The sequence below is a fragment of the Cyprinodon variegatus genome, unplaced genomic scaffold (genome assembly GCF_000732505.1).
Source record: "Cyprinodon variegatus isolate N-32 unplaced genomic scaffold, C_variegatus-1.0 Scaffold5, whole genome shotgun sequence".
Classification (NCBI taxonomy): Eukaryota; Metazoa; Chordata; class Actinopteri; order Cyprinodontiformes; family Cyprinodontidae; genus Cyprinodon; species Cyprinodon variegatus.
In genome coordinates this window covers 811,667-824,370 of record NW_015150458.1, presented here as the reverse complement: position 1 = coordinate 824,370, position 12,704 = coordinate 811,667, and the positions used below count along the sequence as shown (strand labels likewise).

Sequence of the window (12,704 nt, the reverse complement as noted above, 5' to 3'; positions counted from 1 at the left end):
TTGATGATGCTGTGTGGTCGTGCTGGTGCTCTGTTCTCTGGAACAACATTGGTTTTAATTGGGATACATGTAAAACAACTACTGAAAAAAGCCATTTCTACAGATAATATTCAGCTGCAGATGAAACCTTAACATTAGTTTTGGATTTTTCTACCTATAATCAACTAGTTTGCAGTTTTTTCTGACATTATACTCATTAACTACTACTTTTAACCTTTTCTGTTTATTTCGGCTAGAGACTGATTTAAAATCCCTGTCCTCTTTACTATTGGTTTTTATCTCTAATTTCTACACACCAATGGAGTTCATGTGTTGTGGGACATGGTTGATTTTATTAGGCAATATGTAAGTCTTCCTGAATGCATGTAAAATTGTATTGGAACTTCATACACACGTACATGTGTGTGTATGTGGTGGAGAGATCAGTGAGGAGGGCTGTAGTGATGTTGCTGCAGTGAGGCTGTTTTCCTATAATGCAGGCAATCCTTCATGTCTTATCTGAGACTGCTAATGTCTGGGGCCAGAGGAGGCTGGAGTTAGCAATTCATGGCCTAGACCTTGGCTTTGTGAGAGCAAACATCAATAAACTTCCCGGGGTTCAGCTCCTTCTGCATCACCTAAAGCATCCTGTATGTGCTCTGATTATGGATGTGTGTGTGTGTGTGTGTGTGTGTGTGTGGGGGGGGGGGGTGCAAATGAGAATGATATAAACAAAGATCAACCAAACAAGTGAGCGGAGAGATGTTGGAGCAGAAAGGAGGAGAACGGGTCTGCACTGTTTCCTCAAAGTTATTCCTTTCAACTGAATTCTTGGAACACATTCTGACTCTTGGTGTGATACGTTATAATGCTAACTATAAACCAGAACATGTTTTGTGCGTTATGCTGATAACATGTCCACTAATGTTAGCATTATTTTGTGTAACAAGTCTTGCTATGAAATTAATAAGCTTTAGAAATATTTTCTCCAACAAAACTTTACCCCTTATTTTTTTTCTTGATAACCATCAAGAAACTCATTAAACGTTGAAAGATATTATTTTCGTGACTTACAAAGGAAGAACTTGTAATCACAAGATTCTGTCCACACAAATACTGCGATGTGACTCAGTCATGTTGGTACAAAACAGCTATTCAAATGATATTTCACAAAAAGCCTAGTATTTAATCTTCACAACTCTGTCTCTGTCTAAAGCTCTCTGATGTCCACATATGTCTTTACATGCTGAAAAAGCTAAGTATCCATTACAATATAAACTATATCAGTGTTATGATTACTTTTAGTTTATAGGTTTATTTTTTTATTATTGCAAATTCTTCCTTCAACAAAAGATTCTAAATTATTGATCTAAAATATAGAAAACATACATTTTATAAAGTATTAGGCAATCTCTGGAAATAATCTGTTCTAACTTTAATGTGACGCCAGTGTTGATTTTTTAAACTGTTAGTGGGTATCTGTTTAAAAAAAAGTATAAGTCTATGTTGTGGGATAAATTCAATTGTGAACAAAGAAACGGAGACATATTGCTGAGTCGTCTAACTAATATATGACATGTCATGTTGACTACAAAGGGATCTGATGTGGTTGTATACACACAGATACATGCATCCTAAAGTAAGTCAGGAAGAGCCTCTGCTGAGTTGTTATCATATGAGAAAAAAAGTTCTTTTTTTGCCACAGTGGGCTGGTTTATATGTTCGATCTATAAGATTTCCTAGAATATGTACAATAAGCATAGCCATAATGAAGAGCCTATAACATTTTGTTAATGTTTTGTTGTTTTTCTTACATGAAATAATGACACAAAACACTTAGAGCTAAAGAATGGATTGCAATAATAAGATGCAAACATCATCTAAAAGCAGGATGCTCAGGCAAAGATCTATTTTTCTCAGTTTGATGTCTTATTAGCCTGTAATATCAGGTTTGCACAGGTCTAGGAACTCGTGTCTTCCAGGAAATGAGCGAAAAGAGACCGTGTCACCAGAATAACTTTGTGCCTTTGAAATGCCCCATGCTAGCTGATCCACACATTTTATCAAAATGCATTACAGATATCATATTTCCATGATAGCTGAGAAAAGGTGATGCTTGTCTTTCTGCTCCGATAATAAGGTGACATTTTACTCTGCACAGCCTCTTAATAGGACAGCCTCTTTTTCCAGTCTCTTGCTACTTCAGCAAAATTGCTTTTCTGCTGGCTTTTCTCTGATTCCCTTTGTGTCTTTTGCTTGGTCCATTTAAAGGTTGCTTTCATGCAATTTTTTGACTGGATCGACTCAGTAATGGCAGCCATGTAAACTAAGGAACCTTGTACACTTATTGTAGTTGAGTCCATCTCTAAGAATGGTCCTTTTGATTTTTCTTTCTAAGCAAGATATCACCTTTTCTGTCTTCTGTGTTAAGAGGCTGGTAAGATGCTGTGCTTATCTTAAAAATAACATACTTCTATTATTCATTTGCTGCAATGATTGTAATATACAATTATTAGTTTTATCATCCTTCCCTTCATCCCTTTCTTTCAATTTCTCATCTAATGGCTGTTCATGTATAGAACACAAAAAAAGAATTGTTTAAATGGAGTGGCACTCAACCTTCCGCCCAATTAATTAGCTGAGTAAATGCCGGAGAGAATACAGTAAGGCAGGTGGAGCATAGAGGTAAGCAAGGGGTAAAGAAAGTAGATCAGAGAAACATTATGGAGATCAAAATGGAGAATGTTCTAAAGCGTGTGGACAAGCAGGAAACTTCTGTTTTACATGCCCTAAAGGGCAGATAAAAATGTAAAGAATAGTGGGAGCACTTTCCTGCCTCTCTTGATACCATATATAAACATCTTATTAAAAGAACAAAGAAAAGAAATGCACTAAGAGCACATGGTAAAAGTATATTGCTTATGCCTCAGCTGTAGATCAATGCACAACCTACACTGCAGCCTACAGAAGCAACGCATGCTGTTTTGAAGATTTATTCCTGAATGCAGCAACTGGCAACCATATTTCCAAGGATATTTTAGACTCTAAAATAATGTGGACCAAAGGTGTTTGCTCCATGCAGTTTGAACATAAGGTAGAGTCATTCATCAAGTGCAAATCTAGTTGCAGAAGGTTAACTAGATAGAGACTTTTAGGATATTTAAGTCTATTTTCCATCCATCTTCTCCCGCTTATTCCATCAGGGTCACGGTGGTGTCGGTGCCTATCTCCGGCGGTCTTATTTAAACCCCTTGTGAGCCCCTTGTTGTTGTTACATTTTCTTTTTCTAGCAGCTGCACCAAATTATTTGTTTTCTTCTGCACCACATTTTGCAGGCTTGCCTTCAGAGCATCCTGTTTTTACTGGTGCCCAAGACAGTTGCAACTTCTTTAACCCCTTAAGCTACTGGCTATTTTTTGAAACTCCCAGTTTACAAACTGACCTCAAATTTGGCAAATTCAGAACTAAATTCACATCTGTGAGGGCAAACTGAAAAACAATGTGCTCTAAAAATAAAGACAAACTTGGGAGAATTCTCAAAAACAATAAGTCTCAGTATCCTGTATCATCGGGCCAGGATGAAAATGTAAAGCCTTCTACACAATCAGTACTGTAAATGGTATAACTAAAGAAGTTGCTTTTTTCATTAGATCACTGTTCAATTCTGGCCTTTTATAAACTGTCATGCTGGGCATAAGAGTTATTACTTATACTTTTAGATATGAAATATTCAAAGGACATAAAACACATTTTCAGTGTAATCCTGAAACATCACGTTCTTCAATTATATTTTATATTGAAAGTACTTAAAAATCCGAAAAATACCTCTTACAATCTGGAACCAAAAGTTTCTCTTGTGTTGAGTCCCTGTGAATAAATGTTTTTAGAGCCCCCATTTTGCTGCATTAACAGTGGAAAATATTTTGATGCTTAGAGACAGATTTGTTTTCACATTCTTTAAAAAGTAGCTCATATGCTGTTCGACTGGATGGAAAGCATATGTGAGCAGCAATTTTCAACTCTTGCCAAGCATCCTTAATTTAGTTTAGGTTGGGAATTTAACTAGGCCATCTAAAGACAAAGACCTTTCCACTGTACCTCTGTAGGTTTAGGACCAATATCCTGATGAGTGGGTGAACTCAGTCCTAATCTCAAGCCTGTTTCTGTCTTTAAACTGGTTTACTTCTTCCTACTTTACTAACCCTAATGCATCTGAAAAACTTTTCTTTCTATGTAGAGGAAATACATGCCCAGAAAACATTGTCTACATGGTCAAGGTTTTACACAAAAAGTTTTTTTTTTTTTTTTTGGCTCTAAATAGTTTTTGGCCCTAGTGAGGGGGAAGTGTCTTCACCATGGACACAAAGACACTGAAACAACACTGAAATCACCAGGGCCTGAACCAACAACCATCCAGCCGGTCTAACAAGGCAAATTCCTGTATCTGACGCACCTGTCACCACAAGTGCACATTGTTCAACAGTACATTATTCATGTGTCCCTTGCATGGCTTGTACCAAACAACAATGAGGACTTCTTAAAGGTTTTTCAGTGACGGCTTTTTTCCTGCTGCTCTTCCACCTGAGTCATATACGACGCAGGCAAGAGTATTCTGTCAACGAATTCTTGCTTCTTAGCTTTGGATCTGATCTGTCACTTGTTACCATGGACCTGTTTCCTGCCTATCCTATTTATGTTATCCCTGTCTGGTCTGTCAGCTTCAGTGGATGTTTGCTAGTTTGTAATCATACAATGCTCTTCAGATATCTGGATATTGGACTTAGAATTACTTCAAATTCAAAGCTTGAGAGATGTTTAATACCTAACATGCTTTAGGATCCTTTTTAACTTTTATCCCTGACATGTCAGATGTGTCTTTGGTCTTTATGGCCTGTTTGTTCATTAATGCTCTCTAACGAACATCTGAAACCTTCAAAGAGGCACCCAACCGTGAAGACAACTAAATACCGTCCAAATCCATTTCAAAACTGCTGTGAATTGAAAATCTAGCATAACTAATTTAGATTAATAATAGATAATGATCAGAGCAGAGAACATGAAAATGTTATTGTTTCAGATAATTTTTTCTTGTTAAGCCATACCATAGGGAGCAGCTCGCCATTGACCCTGATTATGGTAAATGGCTTGTAAATATATAATGTCGTTTTATAAGTCAGGGCACTTCAAAGAGCTTTACATTACATTCAGTAATTCACCCATTCAAGATTCATGCACACATTAAGATAGTGGTGGTGGCAAGCTGTATGATAGCCACAGCAGGGGCAGACTGACAGATGTGAGGTTTACCGTACAGAGGTGCCATGAGGCCCTCTGACCACCATCACTAGGTAAGGCAGGTGAAGCGTCTTGCCAAAGAACACAATGGCTTAGACAGAGGGAGCTCGGGTCTGGACCTCAAACCTCTGATTGCAGGACAAACCCCTGCATGCTACACCATTGTTGCCCCCATTAGTTCGCATTGGACAGGTTTAGTTAAAAACTTACACACAGATTAAATGCTGTTATTACCATCATGCTTGCATTTTGTAAATGTCAACTCAAAATAATGGTGCTTTCAAGCAAACATACTAGGTATTGCAACACTTTGATATTTTGAATGTGGTTCTACGGAGAGACTGCAGCAATATCAGAAAAGGTTTAAAATCTTTTGAATCCCCAGATACTGAGAACAGTAAATATCATGCTTAGTTACAGTGCATGTTCATTTCAGGGTAAAAATGCCATGTTTGACATACTGGGCCTTTTTTTTTTTTTTTTTGGTTTTAATGCAACATATTCAGAATGATAACTCTTTCACCTCAGCTCCTCTGAGCAACTTGCACCCTCTCAGCTCTACCTGCCATTATGTGTAGCCAAGGTGTCTCTAATGGCCTCTGGTGCTCCCTTCCTCCACCTTTCCCCTTCTATTTTCTCATAACAAGCCCCCTGCCCTCTCTCCTTGGAGCTCAGACAAGATTATCGCTGCGTTATTTCCACCTTCCTCTCCATCCCACACTTCCTGGCTCAAGCATGACCCCACAGCAGCAGGAAATGGGCCTTTTCAGTGTTCATTTCTTTTTCCCCCCACTCTGTGTCTTTCTCGTCACTCACCCCTTACCTCCGAGTGCACACACCTTGAACAGGTCACAGATCATTTCCAGCACCTTGAGTGTGGCGAGGCAATTACTCTACCTTCTGGTCACCTCCAGCCTCCCCCTCTGCCACCACTTCCATCTAAGCCTCAAAAGTGCTCCTCCTCTATTATCTCCCATTCTTCACATGCTGGGAGACGACAGTAGTTGCATCAGCACTGAACTCACATCTCTACTCCTGCTGCTCGTGTGCCACAGCCTGCCTATCAGGCTAACGATAACCCTTCTTCCGCTGGTGTGCAGTGGCACAATCTGCACATTGAGGTGCTACAGTGTTAGTTATCTGTTGCTGCAGAGGGGACAGGAAGATGGAAGGTGAAGCCAGGAGACATACTGCCAGAGCGTATGTTCATCCCAAACTGGCTCATTGAATGAACGGCGCCATCCGTCATCCATCTCCATGCTCTGGTTACTTCCCCTTCATCACCACCCCTCTTTGAGCGGCTCCTCGTCATAAGTCTACTGCAAACAGACAGCAAAATTTGTGTGTTTTTGTTTGCACGGGTCTGATTTATGGCAGGTATGTTTTCTAGCAGGAGCTGGTAATAAATCTGGTGACATCATTGCAAGGAGGGAAATCGAAGTGTTGGTGCACTTACTCACATATACTACGCTCCACTCTTCTTTACGGTGGTTATTATCTCCGTCACTGCACAAAGACATACAGACACACACACACACACAGCCAGACCTAAAAACTACCTTGGAGATCTAATTGAAGGTGTGATCGCTGAGAAGCGCTGTAAATCCTGCCACGCTAGTCACTGCAAAATAGTCTTCGACTGATTCAGTTGTTTATTTTTTGCTGAAATCACTCATACAAACACATCCTATGTTATTTAGATGAACAGAAATCATCAAAATCAAATAGCTTTAAGGTCATGGCGCTCCATCCATTCATCCTTTTATTTTCTATAATCTGCTCACTGCAAAGGTAACTATGTTCCTATGTTCAATGGGAAAAGAAGGCCACTGATTCCACGGAAAGACACAGGGATAATGACTAGAGTTGCACACAGTCACAGCTAAATGCAACAAAGTGTTGCTAATTAAGCAACATCCATGGTTTTGGGAGAGGAAGTCAGAGTACCAGAGGACAACCCATACATTTATAGGGAGGACATGAGAACTCAACGCAAAAAGTCCCCAGCATAGATTCTAACACAAATATAGAACCTCGATCTCATTGTTTTAAAAGCAAACATTCCTTTAAATATTAGCCCGATTGACTGTTGGAGTTTAGGACACAAAACTAGCTAAAGGCTTCTCCAATAAAAGTTGTATTGACACTAAATATAAAAATTTAGATTACAACAAAGGTCTTTAATTGTGATTGCAAAACAGTTTTAACATAGGAAGTGATTATCTCAGTGAATCTCTTTGGCTGAAGGCCATTGTTTCCCTTCAGCTTAACTGCCTCTATGCATAAATGTGTAAAATGCAGGGATGTGGCTAACAGAGAGGAACAACAGGGTAAAATGGAGGTGACCCTTCAAATCATTACACCAAAGACTTTAGCTTTTACGTTTATCAGGTACCAAACTGTATCTGTGTTCATGTACAAAAATTAGCGTATCATGTCTATTTCATGTTTTAATATCAGTTCTATCAACTTTAAAGAGCTTGAAGAAAAAAAAATTGGAGGAGCTTTGATTGGACATTAAGACTGATTTACCTCTTGGTATCAAGTGGTCCTTGATAATGCATTCAGTGAGACAGATCAAGCAAATTTAGCAGAAACAAAGCCATGCAACAGCAGGAGCTCTGTTTTATCATGCCCATGTTAAGATAGAAAAAGGAAAATAAACTCTTTGCAAGACTTTGATGATCATCTTTTACCAATTTGAGAGGTCCCTGCTATGACACACAAGCTGTTTCCATCTCACTGTCAAGAAAGATTTACACACACTGGGAGGATACTGCCAAAACAAGTGAAATAGATGTATTTCCATCTTGCGGGTTGTGGTTTTAATCAGTTTCTGGATGCAAAGAGAACATTATTGTATAAATGCTTATGGAAGAGAACACATGTTAATCTAAAGAGTCTTATATCTAGGGATATATAATGCAGAGTTGGGAAATGCGCTTTTACTCTGTTCTTATTCACATGCTATTACCTTTTCATGTTTAAAGATAATTAAAAAATATATACTTAACATTACAATAACAAAAAATGCTCTCTAAAATTAAATGAATGTCTCTCTGAGGAGGTTTTATGTAAACCATGAACTCTGACTCAAGAGGTCCCAGGGTAGAAATCCTCCTTCATATATTACAAAAAGCTCTGTAGATGGTGTGTTCCCACAGTGACCAGGCTCTGCAGCACCATGGTTACCACAAAACCCTTTAAACCACCTCAGCCCCCCTCTACAGCGTCCCTTGATCCCTTATTCCCTATTCCATTACAAATCTTTTGAAAAGGAGAAATGTTTTGACCTCTTTCTAACACGATTATGACCCAAGAGCAAGTAGTAAAACCACCAAAAAATATGTCACCGGAAAGTGTCAACCCTTGAGTTTAAACTTATTTCTTCGAAATATCTGTTCATAGTTTATAGACTGTGGTATATGTGCATCAAATTCATGTTTGGCTGTTCACTGATAAAACAGCCAAATTCCCATTTGGTTTTTTTTGTGTTAGTGTGCATTGAGTCATTTTGAGAGGTTTAGCGAGATTTATTGCCTTTTTCTGTCATGCATAAATGAGCCGCACAGAGCATTTCAACACGGCAAGCACAGAGATTTATATGGATGCCGGACAGATTAATCTGCGGAAAAATACAGAGAGGAAAGGCAAGAAAGAGGATTCTTGGAAGGCTTTTTCTCTCTGGACTGGTAGCGGACCATACAGCGCTCTGCTCTGCAGGATGAGTGTGTACAATGTCAGGTGAAGTACCTCTCTCTCCTTCTTTCACTATTTCCCTTCCATGTATCCTGACAGAAATAACATTCTCAAATACCCATAGCTCATCATTTTCATGTTGAAAAACACCTTTTCCTCTTTACATTTTCTTCAACATTCTTCATCTCATGTTGATACCTTGTTGAATTACACGACATTGGAAAACTAAATTGGGCACAGTTGAAGTGAAGCATAATTAGCAGGTTGGTCAGTGTTTATATATACAGCTGCACATTCATTTTAGAGATCAGAATAATAAACTGTAGTTGTCAGCTTTGCTAATGACACTACATTAGTAGGATTTATCACAGGGAGAAAAGTTTGCTTGCAGATATTAAGTGGAACAGCTATTTCTATGGTGTCCAGGAAATAACCTGGTCCTGAAAGGTGTTAATGGACTTCAGGAGGAGGAAAGCAACCATTAGGTCTTTATCCATCAGTGGTGACTGTTTGGGGAGCGTTCAGCTTTAAGTTTCTGAGCATAGAGATAGAGGACAACCTGACATGAAGGGGTATTACCAGAACCATCATCGAAAAGGCACAAAGGAGTGCACTTTCTGAGAGTTCTTAGAAATAACCATTTTAGCCATATTTGCTCTCCTACCGGTGCTCTATAGAGAGCTTCCTGCAGCTGTGTGTAGGCTCTCCAGCTGTAGAGTGGAAGATAAGAGAACTCTTTAATTGTTTGTCACAACAGACCAAAGGTTCATCGGATGGGCTCTCCTTTCCCTGGAGGCACTTTCTATACCTGCCCAGTCCCTTAAAAAAAAAAAACAAAAAAATTGACACAAACCCATCTCATCCCAGACACTCCCATTTTTGAGTTTGTGCCATCTGGCAGATGGTACAGAGCGCAGAAAACCCACACAAACAGACGGAGAAGCAGTTTCTATGCCAGAATAGCTGCATTCAACACAGCCATATTGTGCTATAATTTTACAATGAATGTGCAACACTGTCTTTACTTTTTATCTGTTTATGTCTCCTGATTAAATATTCAAAAATGGTTCATAAATGTTAATTTGTTTTGTTATGCCTTTAACATTCATCCTAAGGATTACATCCAATTTGCATAGTCCAATTTGCATTTGCATTCCCTCCACCAAGGAAGTTATTTTTTTGGGAGAGTTTGTGTGTTTGTCTTTCTGTCCATTTGCTTAAAGGATAATTAGAAAACTTATAAACAGATTTTAATGAAATGTTCATCAAAGATGCACCTCATTCAAAGGAACAATGACTTTGGTGGTGATCTGGATCGCGATCCGGATGGAGGAATTTTTTTAAAGGATTTTTTAACATTATTTGGTGGAACAAGCAGTTCCCCCCTTAAACCAGAGGGAGGCAGTAGTGACTATTGACGGTTTCAACAACATACTAAAAAATTCCGGACATATTATAATGAAGAAACAGAATACAAAACCACAGGGAAAGGGAGCCATGCCTCACTCAAAGTCTCGATCTGCTGATCAAAGAGAGAGCAGAGTGCAGAACGAATGCAGAAGAGAGCAGAACAAACACCAAAGGCTGCAGGCACATGTTGTGAGTTACTTATTAACTTACTAAAGAATTTTAAAGAAATTGTTTAGAGGTATGCGTCATGCCATTAATAAAAATTTGGTAATGATCTAGATCACAAGCGAGTTTTAGTTATAGTTATAAGTCAGAATATGGGGCAAAAGTTGCTGCTTGGCTCGCTCTATAGGTGCTTTTCTAGTTCATTCGTTCATTCATTTCACGATTTTTCTTTGAGTAGAATTCATATTTCAATCAATTATCTTTTTATTCAGCACATGAAGCAGGAAAGAACCCCAGACTATCACACTACCAGCACGGGGTATGACTATTGCTATCATGTTATTTTTCAAATTCTAGGTTAATTTCCATCTTAATATAAAGGGATGGACTCACTCCTACACCCTCAGGGTACGGCCTTTCATCGTTGTGAAGTCTCAAGGCCTTACAAATAACTTTTAACCCATTCCAGAATGGCAACTATTTAATTTGTTCCTCATCTTCTCTTGAACTTCTTTAGATCAGGGCAGCATGAGTTGTTTTTTTTTAACCTTCCTCATTTTTTTAGACATTATCTGGCCAATTTGGCAGAAATCAAGACTAGGTGTGACTATTAAAACCGAAAAAACATTATGGTTTATCACAGTTTTATCATGAATTGGAAAAGGGGGCAATTAAATGTACAAACATGGCCAGATCATTGCAGGGAGATTTGTAGATCTAAAACACATATCCACCCAAAAACCCAACGCATATGAGAAGTAAGTATTAACTCTCATGTATGTGCGTAAGGGTGTGTGTTCGAATGTATAGAGGCGAATCCTGCTGCTCTGGCAGAGGATCACAGAGTCTTAATTCAGTTGTTATCCATGTTTGAAAATGGAATTGGCTGCAGTGTTAGTAGAGCTATGGTTGCCATTGTGTGTTTGTGTGTGTGCGGATGTTTGGCAGCAGACTGGAAGGTTGCTGTGGGTCCATGCTGGCATAGTTGAAGCTGGTATGTGATTGGTGGGGACAGCAGGCCAAAGGCCGCCCAGGCTAGCGACTGCCACTTGGTAAAACGCCACTTCTAACCACAGGCCAAATCTGGAATGCTTCTTCCATCCTCTCTGCTACTTTCTTATCTGGAATATTTAATCTTCATAGAAACTAAGTCAAATCCTGACAAAGAAGGCTGCTTCCCTTCAACCCTTTTGTCTGTAATTATATTCCTTGTTCTAATTACAATCAGGCAAAATCACAGCCAGTGTTGTTGCTCTCATCAATGAGAGGGTTTCTACTTAAATACTGTAATGTAAAATGTACTACCACACAGAGGCGGTTAGAAGCTGTTTGATTCCCCTCTTAATTAGATGTTTACTTTTTACCTTAGAGTACCCTTGTAGACTGTCAGTCTGTTATTTGAGCTCGTTATCTGGTAAGTGGGGGGTGGGGGGCTAGCATCATCTCATCGCCGCTGAGAAACGGTAAAATCTGTGTGCATTATCGAGCTTTGAAGAGATAAAAATAAATAAATAAATAAATAAACAAAAGGCAGAAGTAGGGAAGCAAAGTGAAAACAAAGAGAGATAGCTGGAGAAGCGGAGAAACTAGAGGGAGAGAAATGATTAATCCAATCAAGCCTCTTAGTGTTTCATCAATAGGCATTGTTCTAAGATGGCTGCTTCTCTGCCGCTTGGGCTGTGGGCTCTGGCTAGGCTAACACCCGAGCTAATCCCACAATAATACAAAGACGAGAACGACACTGAGGATGGGGACTGTACTAGTAGATTAGCACTAGGAGAGGATTCACACAAACAGGGGATGGGGTAGAGAGGCAGTCACAGATTGAGTTAGGTGCCTATTGGATTGTACGGCTTATAGTTTTATCCTGTGTGAATGTGTGCTGCTGGTTTCTGTTGTCAAGTGTGGTGGAGCTGAACTAAGCTGCTGGCGTTCACACAGTGCAAAGAGGTCAGGCGTGAACATACTGTATGTTTGTGGTCTTTCAAATGGGAGTGCTTTGGTTTGATGTTTTACGTATTTTTTTATTTTATTAAAGGGCACTGGGATGTTGTCCCGAAGGTAAAGGTTGTTCATGACTTGGCTGCATCTTCTGCAATCCCTTTAGGTGTTTTGGCTGTAAGGTTTGTCTCTAAGAGGTGATGCTATTCAGTTGC

The 12,704-nt window shown here is 39.2% G+C and overlaps 1 protein-coding gene across 2 annotated transcripts in view; it reads left to right on the top strand.

Annotated features, from left to right (window-relative positions):
* Positions 1-12,704, top strand: part of gse1 (Gse1 coiled-coil protein) — a 199,624-nt gene that overhangs the window by 98,914 nt on the left and 88,006 nt on the right. The gene's annotated exons all lie outside the window — the stretch shown is intronic.